This window comes from Triticum aestivum, chromosome 7A (assembly GCF_018294505.1).
Source record: "Triticum aestivum cultivar Chinese Spring chromosome 7A, IWGSC CS RefSeq v2.1, whole genome shotgun sequence".
Classification (NCBI taxonomy): domain Eukaryota; kingdom Viridiplantae; phylum Streptophyta; class Magnoliopsida; order Poales; family Poaceae; genus Triticum; species Triticum aestivum.
This window is the reverse complement of record NC_057812.1, coordinates 46155732-46183592: the sequence shown is the minus strand read 5'-3', so window position 1 is coordinate 46183592 and position 27861 is coordinate 46155732.

Genomic DNA, 27861 nt, shown 5'->3' with positions numbered 1-27861 from the left:
GCTAAGTTAGAGTATCAAACAGGAGCAGTATAGGACCTGCAAGTTGCTCAAAGCATACAGGCAAATTCGTACGTTAAAGGATTTTTTATTTTTGAAAACGGAACGTGAAAAGAATTTTTTTAGAATGCTCTTGGCATGTAGCTAACATGTGATAGTTAACCGACCTCAATAGACGGCAGAAACGCCAGCCCACCGCACTTTGATAGAGACGAGGAGGGAGAAGCGATACAGGCTGCTGGATTACTAGAGATAGGTGTCGCATGGAAGCCAAGAAATATGGTGATAGCGTGGGTTAGCCATGTACTAGTATGATGTAACTACACTGGGTTGCCGTGTTTCGTACTCTTCCAGTCCACTGTGGAGATGATTGGTTAATTTTATATCGCAGAATAATATTAAATATTATGAGTGCAGACGCTCCACCACAAGGTTCCTTGCTCCTTCTCGGTCGTCCGGAATCTATGTTCTTCCACTCTATTTTTTTACGTGAGCTTTGTTCATCCTTTTTCCAACACACGAGACATCTAGCATCAAGGTGCACGTGTTATGCAAGGATCGTTCCATCTATATGACGAACACGTGGGACTGGAACTACGAGACGAACATGTACCCAGGAGTGGATGTACGAACCTGAGTAATGTAGTGCAGTAAGTGAAGTAGAAAGGCACAAATGGTATGAACATGCATGGCATATAGGGTGTGTTTGGTTGCGTTCTCGTCTCAGCATAGTTGTTCCCTCTTCATGCATGCTCAACTCAACACCCCTCTTCATGCATGCTCTCTTCATGCATGCTTCTAGTGTATTTGTGCTAAACATGGTGGTCGGGCGCCGGCGATCGTTTATATTAGGTTTACAGTAGGTTTTAGTACGGTTTGTGCGAAATATGTAATGAATTTCGTCCAGTTTGTAGGAAAAGTTTTTGAAATGTAATGAACTTCATCCGGTTAATTTGAAATTTGCTTTGTTTGCACGAATTTTGTCCGGTTAGTTCATATAGTTGTCGAAAGGTATGCGGGCAGCATCGGATGGCATCCATCATTTGTGGACCAGCGCTGGAGATGCCCTAACTATCATGCTATAATCGCTAACAATCCTCCATTATTTGGCAGGGAACAGTTATCCCTCGATCAAAATCAGATCCACGGTGTTTCGCACTCCTCCCGCATAAGAGTGTAAACTCTTGCTTACATAAAAATGGAGCAAGTGGACGGCACTGTAGCACGTCATATCACTCGAACTAGCCCTCCTAACGAGTGGGAAAGCACCGCCCGCGTCATTTTGTTCTGGATTTCTATCGATCGATCGCGCGAAAATGTTACGCTTTGCAAGTTCTAAAGGAAAAGGCGGCACACTTACGACTCGTACACATCGCAACCCCGACAGTCCGGCTCGCACGCCGCTCACCAGAGGGGACACGCGTTGTCTTGCAATTTCACTGACATGTGGGACTATAATTGAATAAACCGTCGATAGCTGAAATCTAATCGCTCGGCGGGCGTCGGCTGAGAAGAGAGAAACTCGGAGGGAGAAGAGATCGCCCGCCCGCCGTGCATGGACTCCAAGAAATATATGGTGATAATGTGAGGTGGGCCATGCTGGAGTCCGGACCGCTTCCGGAGCCCGCTCTCACCGCCCTGGCCCCTCAAGACGCCAGCTGCCCACCGCATGCATGCATAGCAAGTAGTACTCCTTATGTGGAGGAGAGAGAGGCATTGACAAAGTCAAGGAGTGGGCTCTGCAAGAGCCCGTCTCTACACATGCTCCTAGGTATAAAAAATAATTCTAAAAAAGGCATAAAAAACAATTGTGTCTTAAAAAAAAAGGTAAAAAACATTTGAGAGGAAATAGATAGAGAGAAAGTGAGAAAAAGTTGTAACCTGGGCATTACATGAGGAAGGAGGGAGTGGTGCACATGCCAAGTTCACTGGGCTACCGTGTTTCACACTCCTCCGTCGTAACCTGGAGACAATAGCTTTCATCAAAAATAAACAATGAATACTCGTTGCTCGTCCTCTATATCGGAAAGAATACTTTCATTCGCCAACATGTGGGACGTCGACCATCCTGGTCCACCTGCCATGCACAAAATTATCCTGGTCTACCCCGTCGTATCACAGGCCCAACCTTTCCCACTGTAAGTTGTTCGGACGAAGGAACCATCATGACTTCGTTGAATTCCGCTTCTTCAAGAAAACTTAATGTACCCGCAATACTGCTACCACACACGAAGACTGGACGGCACTGTACCACGTCATATCACTGAAACCCACTAGGCCAAACTAGCCCGCCTAGGTCATCTATTTTGGAACTGAGGGAGTACATATCTGCGCTGCTATGATTTTGTGTTGCACGTTCTCTGTACTTTTGCTACAAGTTTCCTACCCTATGAACGAAATGAGGCATGAATGTATGTCGACTATTGTCTGATCGATCGCTAAGCCTACAATTTTAGGAGCTAGGGCTATTGGTAGATCGACGAGGGATAAGTATAAGCGTACCACGAGCTCATCAGCCCCAACGTTTCTCTTTGGTGAGTGTTTTGCAAGTACTATAGCTTGCACAGTAGCTAGCCTACTAACACCAAGAATCATCAAACAAGCCCTACTGATATGATAAACAGTTCAAACTTACATCTAAGAATGCCATATATTACATCAAAAGCTAGTGAGGATACATCTGTTTCCATAACTCGGAGAGGGTTCGCATGATTCATCGCATGATTCACTATCAAACAAAAGTAGCAAGAATCGCCCACACAAGACAGTGCACTAGCCCTAAGATGGTTTGATAACACGCATCATTCTGGTAATTAAACACAGGGCAATGCAAACTACCCTGAAGGATTAGCGCGACCAACTATTTCTTGTCATCGATCTCTCGGGCAATGACCACAGCATGGACAGTGGCATGGGAATTGATTTCTAGGGCGATGTCCACAGGAGTGACCGCGACATTGGAATCGATCTCTGGGGCGATGTCCACAGGATGGACAGCGGCATCGGAACCGATCTCCGGGGCAATGCCAACAGGACGGGCCATGACATCGGGATCATCAAGGACGTCCACTGGCACCTGCACAAACCCTAACATATTAGCAAGCACATTGCAAATAATCAAAAACCACAACTATGGTAGTAAGCCATTATTTTTTACCTTGTGCAGCTCACCGGGGGATCTCATCCCTCCGGGGCCCATCTCCTCGTCCTCGATGGGGGCCATCACCTTGCCAGGGGGATACTGCTTCTCAACGGCGACTATCTCCTCAAACTCGGTCTTGGGCCTCGCATAGGTCGCAATCAGAGTTCCTGGGGTAGGCACGGTGGGGACCTTACTGTTCTTCCAACTTTCCTTGAGGAGTTCGTCCGCCAACGTCCTCAACTCTTTGGCCAGTGCATGTTTCTTGGAGTTCTTCGTCTCCATGGGTTGGCCCGCCAACATGGTCAACTCGTTGGTCGGTGCTCGCTTCCTGGAGATCGCTGTCTCCAGTGGGTTGTTCGCAGGCAACTCTTTGCCTAGTGCTCCAGGATGCATCAATGAACTGACAAACAAAAATCAATCGAAAGGAAACCACAATCGCAATGAAAACGGGAAAAGAATAGGATGTGAGAATCGGTCAGTGCTTCGCAAAAAGAAGATTCTTGGAATGAAAATATAGCAGCATAACTGATTCACCCACCTTTCCTTCGTCGGTACAAAAGAAAAATGGCAGAAGTGAGTAGCTTGGAGTGAGGTTTTCTTCAAGAAAGGGAAGAAAGGGTGTCGGTGTCAAAACCGGCGGATCTCGGGTAGGGGGTCCCGAACTGTGCGTCTAAGGTGGATGGTAACAGGAGGCAAGGGACACAATGCTTACCCAGGTTCGGGCCCTCTCGATGGAGGTAATACCCTACTTCCTGCTTGATTGATCTTGATGATATGAGTAGTACAAGAGTTGATCTACCACGAGATCGTAGAGGCTAAACCCTAGAAGCTAGCCTATGGTATGATTGTTGTTGTCCTATGGACTAAACCCTCCGGTTTATATAGACACCAGAGGGGGCTAGGGTTACACATAGTCGGTTACAACAGGAGGAGATCTACATATCCGTATCGCCAAGCTTGCCTTCCATGCCAAGAGACTCCCATCCGGACACGAGACGAAGTCTTCAATCTTGTATCTTCATAATCCAACAGTCCAGCCAAAGGATATAGTCCGGCTGTCCGGATACCCCCTAATCCAGGACTCCCTCAGTAGCCCCCGAACCAGGCTTCAATGACGATGAGTCTGGCGCGCAGATTATCTTCGGCATTGCAAGGCGGGTTCTTCTCCAAATCCTGAAACCTGTTAAATAGTGTCCGGCTTCTCACAAACACTTGCGCTCCTTGGCTTCCACGCCCAATAATGGCCATCTTCCACGTGTCGAACGAATGCAAGGAGCCAGTGCGTTTTTACATCTAACACCCTAGCTATGTGAGCAAACCGCCTACTTAAAGAGACGAGGATTCTCATATCCAAACCACACCATTCTTCAGCGAGCATTCATCGGAGCGTGCCTGGGCGAAACCCATCCCAACATGGCCGGCCCGCGCAGGTCCTCCTCTCGCTCCCGTAGCCCTAAGCCCAGAGATTGGATGAAGTGTTCCGTCCTGCATAGCCAATTAGTGAAGCTACAGACCCAGGGATTCCTCCCCCCGGCGTACATGGTGCCTGTTCGAGCCGGGCTTGCCACCTATAATGGCGGAGAGCAAGCGGAGAGCTTTCCCGACCCTTCCAAGGGGGAGCGGGTATGCCACGTTCCTTACTTATTAAGGGGACTCGGATTTCCAATCCATCCGTTCCTGCGAGGGCTCTTCGAGTTTTACGGCCTCCAATTGCATAATCTCACCCCTGCCTCCATATTGCACATCGCCGGATATGTGGCCCGTTGCGAGCTGTTCCTGGGCTGCCAAGCCCATTTTGCGCTGTGGAAAAGGTTATTCTGCCTTGTGCCCCGTACATAGGGGGGCTCAATATTTTAAGTGGGCGGAGCCGAAATATGGAGCATCGCCGGGACCGGATACCTATCCGGTACCCCGAAGAAGACGTCTGAAGACCTGCCTTCAGAGTGGTCCTATATAGAGGACGTCCCTCTTCCGGATCCTATTCGGATTGGCCTTCCTGAGTTTAACAATGCTCCTCTGAAGAAGCACCTAAGCTGGCGACCAACGAGCCCTCGAGACGAAGATGATAGAGACGTTTCTTACCTGATGGGCCGAATAAAGGCATTGGCTCCATCAGGACTGACTACAACCGAGGTTATGTCAATATGCATTATGCGAGGAGTGCAGCCGCTTCAATATCGAGGCCGCCCCATGTGGGATTTCAACGGGGAAGATGATGCCACCCGCTGCGGCTGTAAGGGGCCGGACTCAGTTGCCGCTCTGGCCAAAATTCTGTCTGATCTGTATAAGCGAGAGGAAGAGGAGTTCCTCCGGATCAAGCCGCGGGACGGATTCTCCATGTATATCCTCCGAGCTGGGTAAGCTGCCACTTTTCATGCCCTTCCCTTGTGCATTTCCGCAATAGATATCTTATTTCGCCCGTCCACCGTAGGAGCTGCGCAAGGCAGTAAGGGAGATCAACAGCCCACCTCCACAACCAGAGGAACCTGAATGGTCCCTCGACCCCGGCCTTCAAGAGAACCCGGACATATTTGTGGAGCTGATCGATAGGATATTTTACCAATTAAGCCGCGATGAGGCCATGGTGGCTATTACAGCCGACTATCCGGGGCTACTCCCTGCCTCGCAGGTAAGTGAGACCAGGGGCCCAACCTTAGGAAAGTATACCTTTCTACGCACCTCACTTACCATATATATACGGTGTCTTACAGGGAAGGTCCTCCGGACGCCATGCCGATCCTGTGGCGAGTGGCCAACAAGGGGTACCGAGGTCAGGCAGGCTGAAAAGGAAAGCGGTTCGGACCGAGACGCCGGCGCAGAGGTATGATATAAAACCTCGCTCCGTGGGCGTTGTCTTTGAAAACATAATAACACCGATGTTTCCCAGAAGGAAAAACACTCGCCGGACTATATCCGGAGAAGTTGCCGATCACGCCTCCACTAACCGGACTCCAGGGCCGGACACGAAGGCGGGGCACGCGTCGGATGTCCCTCCTACAGAGGATGCGGATAAAATATCCACTACAAATTCCGAAGTGGAGAGCGCCATGAATCACAGGCGTCGCCGGTCCGTACTCCGTGACGCTTGTTTCTCCCAAGAGGCGTTTGATGCGTTCAATTCGGGAGACGCGTACATCTGTGCTGCTCAAAATGGTCTTGCCAGAGCCACGAACCAGTATGTAAAGGATATACGGGTAAGCAAATTGATGAATATATATATATCAGTAGCCCCTGAGACTTGAAGCAGTTGGCACAACTGATTTAAGGATCATTATCTGTGCAAGTTCTTATCGAGAAGAATACCCAATTGTCTCAAGAGCTGGAAGAGTGCAAGGCCCTGCTACAGACCGCAAAGGCCGCATTGAAGGAGTCCGAAAAGGCCCCCTCCGGTAACACCTGCTTTAAAGAATGACAGGTACCATATAGGATGCGGCATGCTGAAAGTGCAACTATCCCTAGGTGGTTTTGGTAATTCATAACAACATATAGCTCATTGAGCTAATGCTATTCCAAGACAATTATTTCAGGAAAGCTCAATGATTGGCATGGCATGGATGGTGAAAGTGGAACCCTCAAAATGCTAAGGACAAAGGACTGGCTCAAGCTCAAAAGCTCAAGACTCTTTATTTTACATTTCAGTGATCCAAGATCACATTGAGTCCATAGGAAAAGCCAATACTATCAAGGAGGGATAAGGTGTTGCTTAATGAGCTTTTTGCTTCATGTGCTTAATGATATGCTCCAAAATCCTCAGCTACTTTCCCACTTCCACATATGACCTAAACCCAAAGCCAAAATCGGTCCTACCGATTCTTCCTATTCGGCGCCACCGAGTTTCACATGTCATAAGCCACTGCCAAACCCTAGCAAATCGGTTCTACCGATAGGGATCTCGGTCTCACCGAGATGGGATTGCAATTTCTCTGTTTCCTTTTCGTAACTTTTCGGTCTCACTGAAAGAGCGGATCGGTCCCACCGAGATTGCAATGTAAACTCTCTGTTTCCCTTTTGTAACATTTCGGTCTCACCGAAAGAGCAAATCGGTCCCACCGAGTTTACCTGACCAACTCTCTGGTTAGCTAATTACCAAATCGGTCTCACCGAGTTTGTGTAATCGGTCTCACCGAGATTACGTTATGCCCTAACCCTAACCATACCGGTCCTACCGAGTTGCATGTCAGTCCCACCGAAAATCTCTAACGGTCACTAGGTTTACTATTTCGGTCCGACCGAGTTTGTTGATTCGGTCCCACCGAGATTGGTAAATTGTGTGTAACGGTTGGATTTTGTGTGGAGGCTATAAATACCCCTCCACCTCCTCTTCACTCGTGGAGAGAGCCATCAGAACACATCTACACTTCCAACTCATATGCTCTGAGAGGGAACCACCTACTCATGTGTTGAGACCAAGATATTCCATTCCTATCATATGAATCTTGATCTCTAGCCTTCCCCAAGTTGCTTTCCACTCAAATCTTGTTTCTACCCAATCCAAATCCTGTGAGAGAGAGTTGAGTGTTGGGGAGACTATCATTTGAAGCACAAGAGCAAGGAGTTCATCATCAACACACCATTTGTTACTTCTTGGAGAGTGGTGTCTCCTAGATTGGCTAGGTGTCACTTGGGAGCCTCCGACAAGATTGTGGAGTTGAACCAAGGAGTTTGTAAGGGCAAGGAGATCGCCTACTTCGTGAAGATCTACCGCTAGTGAGGCAAGTCCTTCGTGGGCGATGGCCATGGTGGGATAGACAAGGTTGCTTCTTCGTGGACCCTTCGTGGGTGGAGCCCTCCGTGGACTCGTGCAACCGTTACCTTTCGTGGGTTGAAGTCTCCATCAACGTGGATGTAGGATAGCACCACCTATCCGAACCACGGGAAAAACATCTGTGTCTCCAATAGCGTTTGAATTCTCCAAACCCTTCTCTTTACATTCTCGCAAGTTGCATGCTTTACTTTCCGCTGCCTATATACTCTTTGCATGCTTGCTTGAATTGTGTGATGATTGCTTGACTTGTCCTAAAGTAGCTAAAATCTGCCAAGAACTAAAATTGGGAAAAGGTTAAGTTTTTATTTGGTCAATAGTCTAATCACCCCCCTCTAGACATACTTCATATCCTACAAGTGGTATCAGAGCTTTGGTCTCCATTTGCTTTGATTTCCATAGCTTTTGGTGGTCATAGCCTTGGTTTCACAACCTAGGAGAGTATGGCGTCTAGCGAGGGAAATTATCACCGTAGAGGTCCTTACTTTGATGGTACTAATTTTGCTAGTTGGCAGCATAAAATGAAAATGCATATTCTTGGACATAACCCCGCCGTTTGGGCTATTGTGTGTGTTGGTTTGCAAGGTTACTTCTTCGATGGGAAAGAACCAAACCGTGAAGCTACCACGGATGAGTTGAAGATGCTACAATACAACGCACAAGCTTGTGATATTCTCTTCAATGGATTGTGCCCCAAAGAATTCAACAAAATCAGCCGTCTTGAGAATGCTAAGGAAATTTGGGATACTTTGATTGATATGCACGAAGGTACCGACTCCGTCAAGGAATCCAAATTGGATGTGCTTCAAAGTCAACTTGACAAGTTTAAAATGAAGGATGGTGAAGGTGTCGCTGAAATGTACTCTAGGCTTGCTCTCATCACAAATGAGATTGCCGGCTTAGGGAGTGAAGAGATGACCGATAGATTCATCATCAAGAAGATCCTAAGAGCCTTGGATGGAAAATATGATACCGTGTGCACATTGATCCAAATGATGCCCAATTACAAAGATCTCAAGCCAATGGAGGTCATTGGAAGAATTGTTGCTCACGAGATGTCGCTCAAGGATAAAGAGGAACTTCACAACAAATCAAGTGGTGCTTACAAAGCCTCATGTGAAGCCCCCACATCATCAAGTGAGAAACAAAACTTCAATGAAGAATTGAGCTTAATGGTGAAGAACTTCAACAAGTTCAACAAGAGTAGAAGCAAAGATAGAAGCTCCAAGTCAAGGTCCTACAATGACAAAAGATCTTCTAGTCGAGAGCGAAACTGCTACAATTGTGGACGACCCGGACACTATTCCAATGAGTGTACGGCTCCCTACAAAAGAAGAGAAGATTCTCCAAAAAGAAGAAGCAAAAGAGAAGAATCACCATCAAGAGAGAGAAGGAGTAGAGATGATCATTATGAACGAAGATACTCACGGAGAAACAAGGAGCTACACAAAACGAAGACATCAAGATCATGTTGGTGAATGGGTATCCGGCTCCGACTCCGACAACCACTCCGAGAGAAGTTATCACTCCGATTCCGAATATACTCAAGATGAAGGTGTTGCCGGTCTAGCACTTGTGTCAACCAACTCCTATGACATATTTGACTCACCAAATGAAGGAATTGGAAGATGCTTCATGGCCAAAGGTCCTAAGGTAACACACCCCGAGTATGTCGATTTCAATAGTGATGAAGATGACTTGTTAGGTGATGATGATTTACTTGTTGAAAACTCTAGTGATGAATACTATGATGAAACGTCAATTAATCATGCTAATCAAGATAAAACGAATGACAATGATAAGGAGAAAATTTAGGCTCTAACTAAAGAACTAAACACTCTTAAGTTAGCTCATGAAACTATCTTTGAAGATCATCGAGAACTTTTAAAAGCTCATGAAAAGTTACACTTTGAAAAGCTCAATCTTGAGCAAGAGCATGAGTTTTTAAAGGCAATCAATGATGATCTCCGCATGAAAAGTTCTTCTTACATTGCCAAGAGTTTACTCTTATCCACTTACATGCCTCAAGTCAAGTCTAGTAACAAGAACAAGAAAGATTCTTCCTCTAGTAGTAACAATGATGATGTTAAATCCAATACTGTTTCTTCTAGTAGTTCTCTTGATTCCACTAATGATTCTCTTAGCCAAGTTCCACTTGAGCAAGAAAATAGCTTATTGGAGGGAATCATAGAGAAAGGAGTGTACAAAAGCCTTGCCCGGAGTAAGCAATTTGAGGAGATTGTACGCAAGCAAGGAAGGCACCGGAAGAATCAAGGTGTTGGTTTTGAACGAAAGTTCAATGCCAATGGAGTTGAGTGGGAAGAAGATCAATACCCCAAGACAAAGTTTGTTCCTCAACAAGAGAAGTATGATCCTACTTCTTTCAAGGGGACACAAGCTCACGATGATCTTCGACCACAAGACTACAAGCAAAAAGGCAAGGACAAGCTTCAAGAGGAAATTGATACATTTGAAGAAGATCCTAAGACCTTAGTCAAGTGGATTCCCAAGACTACTTCAAGTTCCACTTCATCAAGTACGACTACAACTCCAAGGATTCCCATCAAGATGGTGTGGATCCAAAAGAAGAAGAACTAGAGAGTTCTTGAGGGTGACTCCGCCAACATACTTAACTCTTATCATTTTGGCAAGAACAAGTGCAATCAACTTCCACATCTTGCACTAGTTCAAGGAGTCACAAACCCTCTTGTTGGTAAGACAAGGGACAAGGTAACCTAAAATTTTTCATGGACATCATCTTGTGTGTGCATTACTCTATGTCTATGGATATCCCTGTTTGTTCCTTGTGGGACTAACCCATGTAGGTATTGAGAGTGCAATTCACTCAAAAGGATAGCTTCAAGTGATCTACATCAACATTGAGCATCCACATCTTCAATATCTACATGAAGTCATCATTGACAAAACCCAAGGTTAGTTCATCCCTCTTAGGGGGGATATCACATCTAGGGGGAGCTTTACTCTAAGACTTGAGCTAAAGCAAATCTAATGATGTGAACACAACAATGCTTTATGTAAAGGTGGTAACCCCACTTGTGCTTAAACGATGAGTATGACCTATGATCAAATGTTCTCATTTGACTCCTAAGTCAATATACTCATATATAGATGACCTATTCATCGCCAATCGCTTGATATATGCTAGAATTGGTTGTGCATGCTTTGCCACATATTTCTATTGCCATTTTATTGTGTGAGCATGTTGAGTGCATATTTTACTCATTCGAGGACATCCAATTGTTGTTTTGATTGTTTGGTTTTGTTTTCTTTTGCCAAGTGGATGGACAAGAACGCCTAAGAACCTTCTCTAGCTATCTATGCTTTTCTCGTCTCAAACTCTATTCATGCTACATCACAAAATTGATCAAGTTAGATTCAAACCACTCTGTGTGAGGAGCACTCGGAGTCCCCGATTCGTCATAGACTTAAATTTCCAAAACCTCTTTGTGATTCTCGGTCTGACCGATACCCCACTTTCGGTCTTACCGAGATCATTAAGTTGATCTATATTTTCGATCTCGGTGCAACCGATTTGAACCATTCGGTCACACCGAGTTGCAATAAATGTATACAGGTTTGAATCTCGGTGCCACCGAGTTGTTCCACTCGGTCACACCGACAGGGTCGGGCTATATATAGACAAATGCAAAAATTTGGAAATTTCTCCGAACCCCTTTGCCCGCGCGATAGCTCGCTCTGCCAACGTGGTCTCCGGATCGTCTCCTCGGCGCCAGCCACCTCCAGTCGCTGGTCTTCGTCACCGTCAATGGAATTCAACCCCGCCTTTGCCGCCGTAGCGCGTCTCCGCCGAACTAGGGTATGGACTCGATCTTTGTGCAATTCCCCAATCCGATTCCTAGCACATTGTGATCATATTGATTCTAGCCATGTTTGAAACACTCCGATCCAGTCAATGCGATTCGTAGAGTAGGTTTGATTCGAAATTTTAGGGTTAGGTTTCTGCCGAAACCATCTCGGACCCACCGAGTTGAAAAACTCGGTCCCACCAATTTGGCTCATGCCATTGCACAAGTGAGACTCGGTCTGACCGAGTATTGCTAATCGGTGTGACAGATTTTGGAACTTTGTGAAACCCTAGCAGTCTCGGTGCCACCGAACTGTGACTCGGTCTGACCGAGTTCACTAGTTTAGGTTCCAAAACTGCTTCGGTATCACCGAGTTTAAAAATCGGTAGATCCGAAATGATTTCTGTGGGAAACTAAAACTAAGATTTTGAATCATTCTTTTGCAAAAATCTCTGCATTTTGTGATGCTCATCCACTCTACCTCATCTATAAACTATTCACAGGGTCAGCAGTCAGCTTGTTCATCATGTCAGACCAGAGTGATAGCCAGAATGTGTCAGAACAGCCAGTGCACATGAGTGAGGGCACTAGTCCCTCCAGTTCTTCAGATGAAGGCAGTAGGAGCACACCCAGTAACCTGCCAAAAGCTGCCACGAGACAAAGGAAGAAGAGAACCTCAGAATCAGAGGATGAGGACTATGTGGCAGAAGAAGAAGCTACTTCCAAGAAAGTTGTGCTCAAGAAGGAGTATGGCTCAGCTGCAGCCATCAAGCCAGGGATGAAAATCAAAAGGTCAGCAGGCAGGCAGCCTATGCCAAAGGCCAGAGCCTCAACAAAATTGCTGAGAAGCCTGCACCCAAAGAGCCAGTTGCTACTGAAGGGAAGAAGGAAAGGAAAAGAGGCAGATGGTGCAAGAAACTTGATCCAATGGCTGAATTTGAACAACATTCTTCTGATGAGGAAGAAGAAGAAGAGGTTGCTGCACCAGCACCTAAGGCACCCAAGCTAATGGGTGATGCAATCAAATCAGCGGCTACTGCATCCAAGCCCAAGGAAGCACCCAAGACTGCATCAAAGGCCAAGACAGCTCCAAAGAGGAACACAAGGAGCATACCAGCTGCTGAAAAGAATAAGGCCCCAGTGCCTGACACTGCAGAAGAAGAGGAAGGACAAGTTCTCAGAAAGTTGAAGCCCAAGATCCCAGACCACAATGATGCTCATCCTGTGGCTGAGGATATGAAGATCAGAAGAGACTCGGGGCTGAGAAAGTGGAGAGCAGAAGATCCATATGCTACCAGGAGGAGAACTGTTGTTGACTACAGGTTCCACACTAAGGAACATCAGGACTTCTCTGAGACAGTCTTATTGGATAAGAAGCCCATTGTTTGTGACATGAGATGGGTCGACTGGGAATACATCAAGGACAATGAAGAGCACTATCCTGGAGTGCAAGACAGCTTCAAGGCCTGTGGAGTAGCTGACTTTGTTGGGCAAAAGCTCACAAAGTGGAATGAAGAGCTGATAATGCAGTTCTACTCCACAGCACACTTTTATCCAGATGGCAGAATTGTATGGATGTCTGAAGGTACGAGGTACCAATCAATAGTTGCTGAGTGGGCACAGCTCATCAATGCCCCATAGGAGCATGAGGATGACCTAGATATTTATGCCAAAAAGAAGATGGACCACAACACTATGTCCAACATGTACAAAGAGATCCCAAACAAGGCACTTGATACTTTCAAATTTGGATTAGTACATTATCTTCTGTCAGGGTTGCCAACCATCAATTGGATACTGAGGCACACTCTGCTGCCCAAGTCAGGTGATCACAAGATGATCAGAGGCCATGCAATCAACTTGCTTCATATCTTTGATGTACCACAGAAATTCAAAGTCATGAGCCTCATGGTAGAAACAATCAAGAGGACTGCAACAGACCAGAAGAGGAGCTGTGGATATGCCCCTCAGATCCAGGAGCTGATTAACTCCAAGATGGGCACATGCATATACCTCTTGGACAAGGAACATTTGCCTATTCATCCAGATTTTGAAGATAATGAAGTTGTGATGAACAAGGATGAACCATCTTCAGCCCATGCACAAGCAAAGAAGGAGAAGGCAAGGAAGGAGAAAGCTGCAAAGATGCCAACTCAAGAGGAGGCATCTGAATATTTCTTGAAAACCAAGCAAGAGCAGCTCATTTACTTGATTGCATCCACCCTGAGGATAGAGAAAGGACTGGCCACCCTCACTCAGAATCAGGAGAGCTTAGAGAGGATCATAGAACAAAAGTTCTACGACTTGGATGTCAAAGTGACAGAGATTCAGTCTGTAGTGGAGCAACTTCAAGATGACATGCAGGAGAGGAAAGGGAAGACTACCACTGATGCATTTGCCAGAGTGCCACAAGCTCAGAGGTCGTCTGCAGTGCCAGTTCCTGACACCAGAGCCACCACCTCAGCTCCAGCCACAGCACCAGCCCAACCAGCTCCAGCATCTACTTCAGCTCCAGCTCCAACCACGTCTACAGAAGCCTTCGTCCTTGGAGTGATCCAGACTCCACCACCACTAGAAGATCAAGCCTGAGTGTCGATCTAGCACTATGCATTTTCTAGGAACTTTTTGGTAACTTGTTGCCAAAGGGGGAGAAAAATGTATAGATCATAGGCTTCGAGCGAGAGTGTTGCTTTTATTCTCTCTTGCTTTATTTGGTGGTTTTTCAAACTTTGTTTGCTTTTGGTCGAGATACTTTGATATGCTTGTGAGACATTGATGATCATGTGTTTGATCATAAGCCACACTTATGCATGCTTGATATATCTTATCTATCTTATGTGATCATTCACTTTTCTTGGTGATGAGTGCATGTATCTCATTCTTATCATTTTGAGCGCTCCACCAGGATGTATATGACATGGAAGAGTAACCCATGATTCTAACTCTTTGTGCATTTGCAGTCCAAAGCAAATTTTAAATATGCACAAATTTAGGGGGATCTCTTACTTATCACATAATTCTCAAAGCGATGATATAATTCATTCTTATTATCATTTGTCGAAGCTTTGATCTATATGTTGTCATCAATTACCAAAAAGGGGGAGATTGAAAGTGCAGCTATCCCTAGGTGGTTTTGGTAATTCATAACAACATATAGCTCATTGAGCTAATGCTATTCCAAGACAATTATTTCAGGAAATCTCAATGATTGGCATGGCATGGATGGTGAAAGTGGAACCCTCAAAATGCTAAGGACAAAGGATTGGCTCAAGCTCAAAAGCTCAAGACTCTTCATTTTACATTTTAGTGATCCAAGATCACATTGAGTCCATAGGAAAAGCCAATACTATCAAGGAGGGATGAGGTGTTGCTTAATGAGCTTTTTGCTTCATGTGCTTAATGATATGCTCCAAAATCCTCAGCTACTTTCCCACTTCCACATATGACCTAAACCCAAAGCCAAACTCGGTCCTACCGATTCTTCCTATCCGGCGCCACCGAGTTTCACATGTCATAAGCCACTGCCAAACCCTAGCAAATCGGTTCTACCGATAGGGATCTCGGTCTCACCGAGATGGGATTGCAATTTCTCTCTTTCCTTTTCGTAACTTTTTGGTCTCACCGAAAGAGCGGATCGGTCCCACCGAGATTGCAATGTAAACTCTCTGTTTCCCTTTTGTAACATTTCGGTCTCACCGAAAGAGCAAATCGGTCCCACCGAGTTTACCTGACCAACTCTCTGGTTAGCTAATTACCAAATCGGTCTCACCGAGTTTGTGTAATCGGTCTCACCGAGATTACGTTATGCCCTAACCCTAACCATATCGGTCCTACCGAGTTGCATATCAGTCCCACCGAAAATCTCTAACTGTCACTTGGTTTACTATTTCGGTCCGACCGAGTTTTTTGATTCGGTCCCACCGAGATTGCTAAATTGTGTGTAACGGTTGGATTTTGTGTGGAGGCTATAAATACCCCTCCACCTCCTCTTCACTCGTGGAGAGATCCATCAGAACACATCTACACTTCCAACTCATATGTTCTGAGAGAGAACCACCTACTCATGTGTTGAGACCAAGATATTCCATTCCTGTCATATGAATCTTGATCTCTAGCCTTCCCCAAGTTGCTTTCCACTCAAATCTTGTTTCTACCCAATCCAAATCCTGTGAGAGAGAGTTGAGTGTTGGGGAGACTATCATTTGAAGCACAAGAGCAAGGAGTTCATCATCAACACACCATTTGTTACTTCATGGAGAGTGGTGTCTCCTAGATTGGCTAGGTGTCACTTGGGAGCCTCCGACAAGATTGTGGAGTTGAACCAAGGAGTTTGTAAGGGCAAGGAGATCGCCTATTTCGTGAAGATCTACCGCTAGTGAGGCAAGTCCTTCGTGGGCGATGGCCATGGTGGGATAGACAAGGTTGCTTCTTCGTGGGTGGAGCCCTCCGTGGACTCGCGCAACCGCTACCTTTCGTGGGTTGAAGTCTCCATCAACGTGAATGTTGGATAGCACCACCTATCCGAACCACGGGAAAAACATCCGTGTCTCCAATAGCGTTTGAATTCTCAAAACCCTTCTCTTTACATTCTCGCAAGTTGCATGCTTTACTTTCCACTGCCTATATACTCTTTGCATTCTTGCTTGAATTGTGTGATGATTGCTTGACTTGTCCTAAAATAGCTAAAATCTGCCAAGAACTAAAATTGGGTAAAGGTTAAGTTTTTATTTGGTCAAGTAGTCTAATCACCCCCCCCCTCTAGACATACTTCCGATCCTACACATGCACGTAATTCTGACAAGAAATATTGCAGATGACACCGGAGTGAATCCGGATGAGCAACATGTCATACAACAGCTAAAGGCTGGCGAGCGCGTGCTCACAAAAGTTAGGCAGGAGAAAAACGATCTCCAAGATGCCAATACCCAGCTGAGCGAGGAACTAAAGGATGTTCGCGCCCAGCTGTCGGACTCCGTGAAGGAGAACAAGCGGCTTCGACGCGGCATTTTCAGTAAGTGCTTGAACAAACTTTAAAAAGAGTTCGGCGAAGAAGCCAGCTAACAGAGTTATGTCTGCAGGTATGCTGACAGGTCATCCCGCGGATGAGATGCCCGGGTATGCGGGTGATCTTCTACCAGAGCTCTTACAACTGCACGAACAAGTTCGGCAGGTGATGCAAGGTATTGCCCAGGCCTTGTGGCCATCCGTCTCCCTGCCCGAAGGGCTTGGAGAGCTTGCGGAGAAGCTCAAGGGAGCGCGGTGGCGCTTCCGATTATGGAAGATATCGGCCAGCCATCAAGGTGCCAGGGAAGCCTGGGCCATGGTGAAGACGCGGTATACCAAGGCTGACCCAAACCACATGGCCGAGGTCGGGCCTGTGGGGCCCGATGGGAAAGAAATCCCTGTCAGTTTGGTGTATCACCAAGTAGAGTTAGCCGCCAAGTATTCCCAACAGGATTGTAGGCTAGACAGCCTGTTGGATGGCATAGAAGAAGAATTTAATCAGTCTAAGTGAGTATGTAATTTAAACGACATGTAGAATGTCTCTAGCCGGATTGTAAATCATTTGTCATGGCGGACATTTTCGCTTAAACCTCTGGACCCGATAGTCCGGAGTGTATCCGAATACCCGCTCAGTTATGTAAAACTGGGGTATGCGTGGAAACCAGGCGTAGGGGTCATAATTTCTTGAACAGACAAGTACCCAACTAGTTATGTTATATTACATGGGTAGTAAGAAACATCTTCCAGGGAGAATAGTTTCGTTAAGGGTTCCTTTCCCTGGGTACGCATGCCCTAATGAGCATGTCCGAACTGCGAGAAGAAACGCAGAAAAAAACATCTGGGGGCAAGTGGAAAAAATAAAAAGTCATCTTTTATTCACCGACCGAATATTCCCTTAAGAACGCTAGCTTTCGGCTCCACCCAGTCTGAGGTACACATCCGGCTGACCCGGCAGTAACAATCGCAGAGGTGCTCCCCTTATGCCCTAGCCGAATTAACGGGAATGTAGGGCATAAATACAAGAGCCAGGCAACCCAGCTTGGACAAAACTTAAGTCATATCGATGCATATAGTGGCGAAAAAAGGTACATGCGGAAGCATAACACATGTGCGGGGCGTGAAGCCCATAAAATAATTAAGCTTCTGTACAAGAAGCCCCCAGGTATAATGAGCGCGGCTAGCGCATCAAGGTTGTGTAATCAAAACACATCTTAGCCATTCAAGGCCTCAAAAGAAAAGGGGAAGAAAGAAATATAGAAAAGACAACTGACAAATATATAAAAATATGACAGAGGTAAGGAGACGAACACGGAGTCCGGCACTAGGCATAGAATCTTCGGAGTCTGGCTGCGTTCCATGGATTTGGCTCGAGTCGATTGTCTGATGCATCCCGCAGACTGTACGCTCCACCGGTTAGAACCTGGTCAATAATGGAGGGACCCTCCCATTTGGGCTTGAGCTTGTCCTTTTTATTCTCTGGTAGGCGTAGAACTAACTCGCCAACATTATAAGTTTTGGCCCGTACTTCTCTACTTTGGTATCTTCTAGCCTGTTGCTGATAGAATGCGGAACGAGCTTTTGCCACGTCACGCTCCTCCTCGAGGGCATCCAAACTGTCCTGCCGATTGAGCTCGGCCTCTCTTTCTTCATACATGCACACTCGAGGTGAGTGATGAATTATGTCGCAGGGCAAAACCACCTCTGCGCTGTACACCATAAAGAACGGTGTGTATCCGGTAGTGCTATTCAGCGTGGTCCGCAGCCCCCAGAGTACGGAGTCGAGCTCCTCTACCCAGTGCGTGTTAGATTCCTTTAAGGACCGCACTAATCTGGGTTTGATGCCGCTCATGATAAGACCATTTGCTCGTTCGACTTGACCGTTAGTTTGTGGATGATAGACGGAAGCATAATCGAGCTTGATGCCCATATTGCTGCACCATAGTTTCACCTTGTCGGTAGTGAAGTTCATGCCGTTGTCAGTGATGATGATGTGGGGGACACCATAACGGTGTACAACCCCGGATATGAAGTCTATCACTGGTCTGGATTCGGCCGTTTTAACAGGCTTGGCTTCTATCCATTTGCTAAATTTATCCACCATTACCAGTAAGTATTTTTTCTTATGGGTTCCCCCTTTAAGGGGTCCAACCATGTCAAGCCCCCAGACCGCAAAAGGCCAGGTAATGGGGATTGTTTGTAGGGCGACGGGTGGCATATGGCTTTGGTTTGCTAAAAGCTAGCAACCGACGCAGCGTTGGACCAAGTCCTGTGCATCTGCCCGGGCCGTTGGCCAATAAAATCCTATACGGAAGGCCTTACTTACGTGGGCCCGGGCTGCGGCATGGTGGCCACCCAGTCCGTCGTGGATATCTGCCAGAAGCTTCCGCCCTTCCTCTTCGGAGATGCACCTTTGAAGGAATCTAGTGGTGCTTTTCTTATAGAGCTCTCCCTCATGGACCTTGTAAGCTTTGGATCGCCACATAATGCAGCGTGCCTCATTTTGGTCCTTGGGAAGTTCCTGCCTGGTTAGGTAGGCCATGGGGCGATGACGGCCATTATTACGTGGGCTGAAGGTGTTATTTCGGTGGCGGGGCCACCAATTATGTCAGAGTGTTCGGTATCTGGCATTGTAGCCGGGTCCGGGCTGTTATTGCTTGTTTCCCCTTCCCATACCACGGATGGCTTAAACAGCCTTTCCAAGAATATGTTGGGTGCGACCGGATCGCGCTTGGCGCTGATACAGGCGAGGATATCCGCCGCCTGATTATTTTCCCGAGCCACATGGTGGAATTCGAGCCCCTCGGACCGACCTGACATCTTGAGTATGACATTGCGATAAGCAGCCATTTTCGGATCTTTAGCATCAAAGTCTCCATTTATTTGGGATATTGTGAGGTTCGAGTCCCCGCGCACCTCCAGGCATTGAATGCCCATGGAAACTGCCATCCGGAGACCATGTAACAGGGCCTCGTATTCGGCGGCATTGTTGGACTCTGTGTACATTATTTGGAGTACATATTGGACTGTATCTCCGGTAGGGGACGTCAGGACGACGCCAGCCGCCAGACCGGCCAACATTTTAGAGTCGTCGAAGTGCATAGTCCAATTGGAGTATGCGCCGTACTCTTTAGGGAGTTCGGCTTCTGCCATTCGGCGGCAAAATCGGCCAATACCTACGACTTAATAGCTCGCCGAGGTTTATATGTTATGTCGAACAGGAGGAGCTCAATGGCCCATTTGGCAATCCGGCCTGTGGCGTCGCAGTTGTTTATTATGTCGTTCAGTGGCACTTCCGAGGCCACTGTAATTGAACATTCTTGAAAGTAGTGTCGTAGTTTCCGGGATGCCATGAATACCACATACGCTATCTTTTGATAATGCGGGTACCGTGATTTGCATGGGGTGAGGACAGTGGATACATATATACCGGCCTTTGAAGGGGAAATTTATGTCCGTCCATTTCTCGTTCGACGACGAGCACTGCACTTACGACTTGATGAGTCGCCGCTATATATAGCAGCATTGGTTCACTGATGTTTGGCGCGGCCAGGATTGGGTTGGTGGCCAGTATGGCTTTTATTTCTTCCAATCCGGCCGTGGCAGCATCCATCCACTCGAAGTGTTCGGTGCGCCGAAGAAGGCGATAGAGAGGTAGTTCCTTTTCTCCTAATCGGGAGATAAAGTGCCTTAAGGCCGCAACACATCCAGTTAATTTCTGCATTTGTTTGAGGTCTGTTGGGGTGGCCAATTGTGACAGGGCTCGGATTTTAGCCGGATTTTCTTCAATTCCTCTACTGGAGACAATAAAACCCAGGAGCTTTCCGGCGGGCACGCCGAAAATGCATTTTTCCAGATTGAGCTTGATGTCATACGTTCGGAGGTTGTCGAACGTAAGCCTCAAGTCGTCTATTAAAGAGTCAACGTGTCTGGTTTTGACGACAACATCGTCTACGTAGGCTTCCACTGTTTTGCCGATCTGCTTTTCCAGGCATGTCTGAATCATGCGTTGATACGTTGAACCGGCGTTCTTAAGCCCAAAAGGCATTGTGTTGAAACAGAAGGGGCCGTATGGCATGATAAATGCCGTTGCGGCTTGGTCGGACTCGGTCATCTTGATTTGGTGGTAGCCGGAGTATGCGTCGAGGAAGCACAATGAGTCGTGTCTCGCGGTGGCATCGATAATTTGATCGATGCGGGGCAAGGGGAAGGGATCCTTTGGGCAAGCTTTATTGAGGTCTTTGAAATCGACACATAGGCGCCAGGATTTGTCCTTCTTTGGCACCATCACCAGGTTTGCTAGCCTGTCCGGATGTTTTATTTCTCTGATGAATCCGGCCTCCAATAACTTGGCTAGCTCCTCACCCATAGCTTGTCGCTTAGGTTTAGAAAAACGCCAAAGAGTCTGCTTGACCGGCTTGAATCCTTTTAGGATGTTAAGGCTATGCTCGGTCAACTTGCATGGGATTCCTGGCATATCTGATGGGTGCCAGGCAAATATATCCCAATTCTTGCGCAGGAATTCTCGTAGTGCAGCGTCCACAGCGGGGTTTAACTGTGCCCCAATTGAGGCTGTGTTGGTAGGGTCCGTTGGGTGGACTTGGAATTTGACTATTTTGTCCGCTGGTTTGAAAGAGGTCAGTGGACTTCAATCTCTTGTCGAGTATCATGTCGTCCCTGTCCACGGTCGAGCGTAGCGCAGTTCAATCCTCTGCCGCTAGGGCTTCGGATAGTGCCTCGAGCGCTAGTGCGGCTGTCTTGTTTTCAGCGCGGAGTGTTATGTCCGGATCGCTAGCTAGAGTGACAATTCCATTGGGCCCAGGAATTTTAAGCTTCATGTACCCATAATGGGGTATAGCTTGGAAGATCGTGGATGCCTCCCGCCCTAGAAGGGCGTGGTATCCACTACTGAACGGGGCCACTTGGAATGTTATTTCTTCGGACCTGTAATTTTCTGGTGTGCCGAATACCACATCTAGTGTGATTTTCCCAGCACAACGTGCCTCCCAGCTGAGGATAATTCCCCTAAAGGTTGTGCTGCTTTGCTCAATGTGGTTCCAGTCGATTTCCATTTTGTGAAGAGTTTCTTCGTAAATGAGGTTTAATCCGCTGCGCCGTCCATGAGCACTTTAGTGAGTCGAAAGCCATCCACAATTGGACTAAGGACTAATGCGGCTGGTACTCGGGTTGTTCGGCTTTTAGGTTCATCACTGGCATTGCAGGTGATAGCCGTGTCGCTCCATGGATTTATTGCTGCCGCCTGGCAGATCTCGGCAAGGCTGCGGAGTGCTCGCTTGCGCCTATTATTTGAGGCAAATGTCTCAAAGACTGTTAGGACCGTATTGTAATTCACGCGATGTTGCTCTGCGGTGTTTTGAATGAGGAGATCCTCGCCGCTCTTAGCAACCTGCCAGAGTACCCAACATGCTCTAAGGCTGTGTGTTGGTGTGGTATCCACCGTACTCTAAATTTTGCAGGGTCCGTTAAGCCATCCCTCCAATACGGTTCCATGCCCTGTAATGGGCTTTTGCTTTTTTGCCATTGAATCGGGCGACTTACGAGGTTGCTCCCTTTTAATTCGGATTGGGTGTTTAGCCAGAGCCGGGTTATCCCAAAATTTTGTTTCTGTTTTCCAGGCACTCTCCATTGCACAGTACTTCCATACTATGGCCTCCAAGTCGGCGAAGTGTGCTATGTTGCGGCAGCTTATGGCGTTTAGGATTCCCTTGTCCGTGCAATTATTGCAGAAGAATGAAATTGCGTCTTCCTCACGATAGTCCTTGACCTTGTTCATTACAAGGAGGAATCTGGCCCAATAGTGATGTATTGTTTCCTGGGGCTCTTGTCTAATGTGGGAGAGATCGCTTATATCTGGGTGGGTGGGTGGATTTGAGTCCGGGCCCTGACCCAATCTGAGACCCAGGGGCATGGGAGTTTCTGATCCAGGGAGTTCGGGCTCCGGGATGTCGCTCGATAGGTCTGGCCCACTGCCTGATTCTAGGTTCAAGGCTTGGAAGATGTCCTCCAGTATACGGGTATCCAGCTCGGAGAGCTCTGGAATCCGGACATAGTTTGTCCTCAAGATTGAGGAAGAATTACCGCGTTGTTCCTCCACCACCGCTATCTGATGGGTGACCGGCGGAGAGTTAATCTCCCTTTGGTCGGGTTTAAGCCCGATCTGATCATAGTTCGTAGCGAATCCCAAAGCGGCGATGCGATCCAGGAGCTCGTTTAGGGAAGAGAGCTCCATCGGATCCATCTGCTCAGCAAGTTCCGAGCCGATGTGGAGGCTGTTTTCGATGACCCAAGAAGTCGTCGTCGGCGCAGCAGCCGAAAGGGCGGTCATGACGAACTCGCCTAGCCAGAGAGTCTGGCCGATAGCCAGGGCTCCCCCAGAGGTGACGCTGTCCTTGACAACGAGACGAGACATCCTTCCTCAAGGTGACAACACAGTGGAACTCTCAATGAAAGCACCAATGTCGGTGTCAAAACCGGCGGATCTCGGGTAGGGGGTCCCGAACTGTGCGTCTAAGGTGGATGGTAACAGGAGGCAAGGGACACAATGTTTACCCAGGTTCAGGACCTTTCGATGGAGGTAATACCCTACTTCCTGCTTGATTGATCTTGATGATATGAGTAGTACAAGAGTTGATCTACCACGAGATCGTAGAGGCTAAACACTAGAAGCTAGCCTATGGTATGATTGTTGTTGTCCTACGGACTAAACCCTCCGGTTTATATAGACACCGGAGGGGGCTAGGGTTACACATAGTCGGTTACAACAGGAGGAGATCTACATATCCGTATCGCCAAGCTTGCCTTCCACGCCAAGTGTCGGTGTCAAAACCGGCGGATCTCGGGTAGGGGGTCCCGAACTGTGCGTCTAGGCGGATGGTAACAGGAGACAAGGGACACAATGTTTTACCCAGGTCCGGGCCCTCTTGATGGAGGTAAAACCCTACGTCCTGCTTGATTAATATTGAAGATATGGGTAGTACAAGAGTAGATCTACCACGAGATCAAGGAGGCTAAACCCTAGAAGCTAGCCTATGGTATGATTGTTGTATGTTGTCCTACAGACTAAAACCCTCCAGTTTATATAGACACCGAAGAGGGTTAGGGTTACACAAAGTCAGTTACAACGGTAGGAGATCTAAATATCCGCATTGCCAAGCTTGCCTTCCATGCCAAGGAAAGTCCCTTCCGGACACGGGACGAAGTCTTCAATCTTGTATCTTCATAGTCCAGGAGTCCGGCTGAAGGTATAGTCCGGCCATCCGGACACCCCCTAATCCAGGACTCCCTCAGTAGCCCCTGAACCAGGGTTCAATGACGACGAGTCTAGCGAGCAAATTGTCTTCGGCATTGCAAGGCGGGTTCCTCCTCCAAGTACTTCATAAAAGATTGTAAACACTAAGGATAGTGTCTGGCTCTGCAAAATAAGTTTCCACATATTGCCATAGAGAGAATAATATTTACACAAATCTAATCTGCTGACATATCCCGTAGCGTGATATCACACTACGGCCAAGCCTTTATTCGAATCGTTTTTACTCCCCCACCTCAGCGCATTTTGCGAGGCGATTTCCTTGGCACGTCTTGTCAAAGCAGAGATCGTCTCCCCTCATTTACGGGATTCTCATCAATACGGATGTGGGTAACCTAACCGCGCCATTTATCACGGCGCTTGGGAGATAGGCGAGTTTTACCAGGCTGGTGGGGACGCATAGTCGCATCCGCCCATATAAGGGGATAAGGATCCACCTTTTTACCTACGCCTTCTTCCTCCTTTGCATATCCATCTTCCGTGCACTCGAGCTCCAGTGCCCAAGTCCGCACTTCCCACCTCAACCTTCTCCAGCCATGTCCGGAGCGGGAGGCAAGTGGATGGTCTCCTCCATCACGGAGGGCCACATCAAAAAACTGAGGAAGGACGGATACTTTTCTAACGTCATCGCACACCGGCTTCCCGAAAAGGGGCAGCTCCTCCCCACCCCAGGGGCCCATAAGAGGGTTGTATTCCTTCCCCACTTCCTCCGCGGACTGGGTTTTCCTCTCCACCCATTCGTCCGGGGGCTCATGTTCTACTATGGCCTGGATTTCCACGATCTGGCCACGAACTTCGTCCTCAACATATCGGCGTTTATCGTCGTGTGCGAGGCTTTCCTCTGCATCCGCCCCCATTTCGGCCTATGGCTCAAGACCTTCAACATCAAGCCGAAGGTGGTGCGTGGCAACCAGGCGGAATGCGGAGGCACCATGGCGGGCAAGATGGACAACGTCCTATGGCTCGAGGGCTCCTTTGTGGAGACCCTGAAGGGGTGGCAGTCAGCGTGGTTTTACATCACCGAGCCGCGCGATCCAAAATGGATCGCAGCCCCTGAGTTCCGGTCCGGACCCCCTACGCGGCTCACGTCTTGGAAGGAGACGGGCCTGTCATGGGGCAACAAAGAAGAGGTGACCGGACTGCAAAAATGCATCCAAACCCTGGTGAACAAGCAGCTCAAGCTTGTCAATATAGTCCAGGTTATGCTCGTCCACCGGATCCTCCCGTGTCAACAACGGGATTTCAATCTGTGGGAGTTCGACCCGGCGCAGCACGCAACCCTGAGCAGGCTCTTTGACACAACGTACGAAGACGCCTGGAAGGTGCTATTCAAAGGCGCCGAGGCTCCCGCATCTGCTTCCGAGGACCACGGATTCAGCATGCAGCGTCACGCTAGCGAGGTAAGCTATTTTTTCCTTTTACAAGATGTTGGTTTTTCATAGTTTGACTCTATGCGGGATCTAAACTCCCTTTCCTTTGACAGGATTGGCAGGTGAAGTCCGGACAGATCGACTGTCCGGCCCCTTTGCCTGAAGACCCAGCCAATGCTCACTTAGTGAAGCTGCTGGCTCCAGCACCTTACGTGGTGCCGGAGAAGAAGGACAAGAAGAAGGCCACGGGGACTCGAAAGAGTTCCCGGCGTATGGTGGTGTCGGACTCATCGTCCGACGAATCTGAGATGCCCTCCTCCCGTGAAGACGAGGAGGAGGAAGAAGAAACCTCTCCCCCTCCAGCGGGGGGAGGAAAGAAGAGGAAGGCCGCCCCAACGGGGGAGGCCGAAGGGTCCAAGAAGGGGAAGACCCTCCCTCCGGACTGCTCCACCGACGCCGACGAGGGCGAAGAGGAGTGGCCGCACAGGGCCAAGCGCCTGGGGGAATCGTAAGTATTCGGATACCAGAGTAACTCATAATATTCCTTTGTTGCACAGCTTTTCCTTATGTCGAATAGAATTGTGCAGCCCGCCCAAGGCCGGGCTCGACGAGTCGTCGAGCGGCTCCCTGGATTCGTCGGACGTGAATTCTGTTCCGCCCGCTGCCTCCCCCCGCACTGCGGACGACGCCGAAGTGGCGTCGCAACAAGTTCCGGGCCAAGAGGAGGTGGTCCTGGAGGAGCCGCGAGGCGACCTCCCGGACTCCAGGAGTAAAGGGGACAAGACCCCCAGGGCTCCAAGTCCGGCTTTGCGCCGGACACCGCGCCGGAATCCGCAACGGTTCCGGACTGCGACAGGCGACCTCCTTCTAAGAGGAGCAAGCCTACTAAGCCGGCGGCCTCCGTCCAACCGGAGGCGCCAGACAATCTGTTGGAGGTGCTTAAGGGACCTCCATCAACGAGGAGCACCGTACTATTATGAGTAGGTGATCCAGAAGGTTCAGTCTGCCAAGAGCGGACTGACTGAAGCTTGTGCCAGCCTTCTAACAGGCTTCGAGGTAAGTGAAAAATATGTGAAAAGATTACCGCATAGACAGTAGCCCCTGATGCTCTGTTTGGCGTTCGAAAAGAAAAGCCGAATAAAGGATCTAATAAATTTCGCAGGAGTCTAACAAAAAAGAGTCAATATGCGTATGCAGGCTTCATTGCTAGCGACCGCCGCACTGACTGCGGAGGTTGGCACACTGAAGCATGGCCTCGAGCGGTTCGAGCAAGAGCTCGGCCTTGCCAAGCGGCAGCTCGAGGAGAAAGAAGGTAAGAGATACCTTATAGAAAAATATATAAAAGATGCAATTGCAAAAAATTACAGGATTAGCGTGGCTTATTGTAGGGGCCACAACTGAGGTGGCAACCCTCAAGCAAGCGCTGGCCGAGGCCAAGAAGAAAGCGGCCATGGAGCGCACTGAGCGGGAGAAATATGAGGCGCAAGTTGGCAAGGTACGGCAAGAGCTCCAGGCTCTCATGGAAAAACATGAGAGTTTGGAGCTTGACTCAAGGACGCGAGCGTCCGAGCTTGCGGCGGCTACAGAAAGTGCCAAGTCTGCCAAGGCCGAATCCCAGAAGGCCCTCCATGAGTTGGATGCGGTGAAAAAGATAGCAACGGGTAAGGCATTCTTTATGCAAAGCATACATATAAAAGTAAGCTACTTTTTACTTACCCGAATCCGGAGCTCTCCAGGGGCATTCGCAGATCTTCCCCGTAGCGTATCCGATGCCGCCGCATTCTACCGAGCCGAGGAAGGCAGCTCGACTGAGAAGGTGTTCTGGTCTCAGTATGCTGAGGCCGGACACCCTGTGCCCTTGAGCGACCAGCTGAAGCAGCTGGTCGAGCTCCACAAGGCAGCCGAACAGGCGATGAAGGGCCTCATAGTTCGGCTGTGGCCTGAAAAGGCTCTGCCTGGGAGCTACTTCGGACTGGTGCAGTGGCTGGTGGCGGCCTGTCCAAGGATCGAGGTCATCAAGCGTTCCGTCTGCATCGAAGGTGCCCGAAGGGCCCTTGCCCGCGCTAAGGTGCACTGGGGCAAGCTGGACGGTGAGAAGCTTGTGAAGGACGGGCCACTGCCGGGGAAAGAGCATCGCAAACCCGAGAACTATTATAAGGACGTTCTGAAGGGTGCCCGCCTTATGGCGGATGAATGTACCAAGGATGTAATTTTTGAGTAAACTCGCTCGTATTGTCCTGTGCGCTGAAAACTTGTTCATATGCGCTAAGCAATGCTTTTTGAATTTAAAATATTACTTTTTGTGCGCCCGTTTATCAAAAATTGAGAGATGGCCAGTCGTTGGCTTCTGCCCCCATGCCACTAGTGCTGGGGTGTTCGGGATAAACCTGAGCGCTCTTTTTCCCATATTTGGGTCCTTCGAGGGAGGCGCTCAG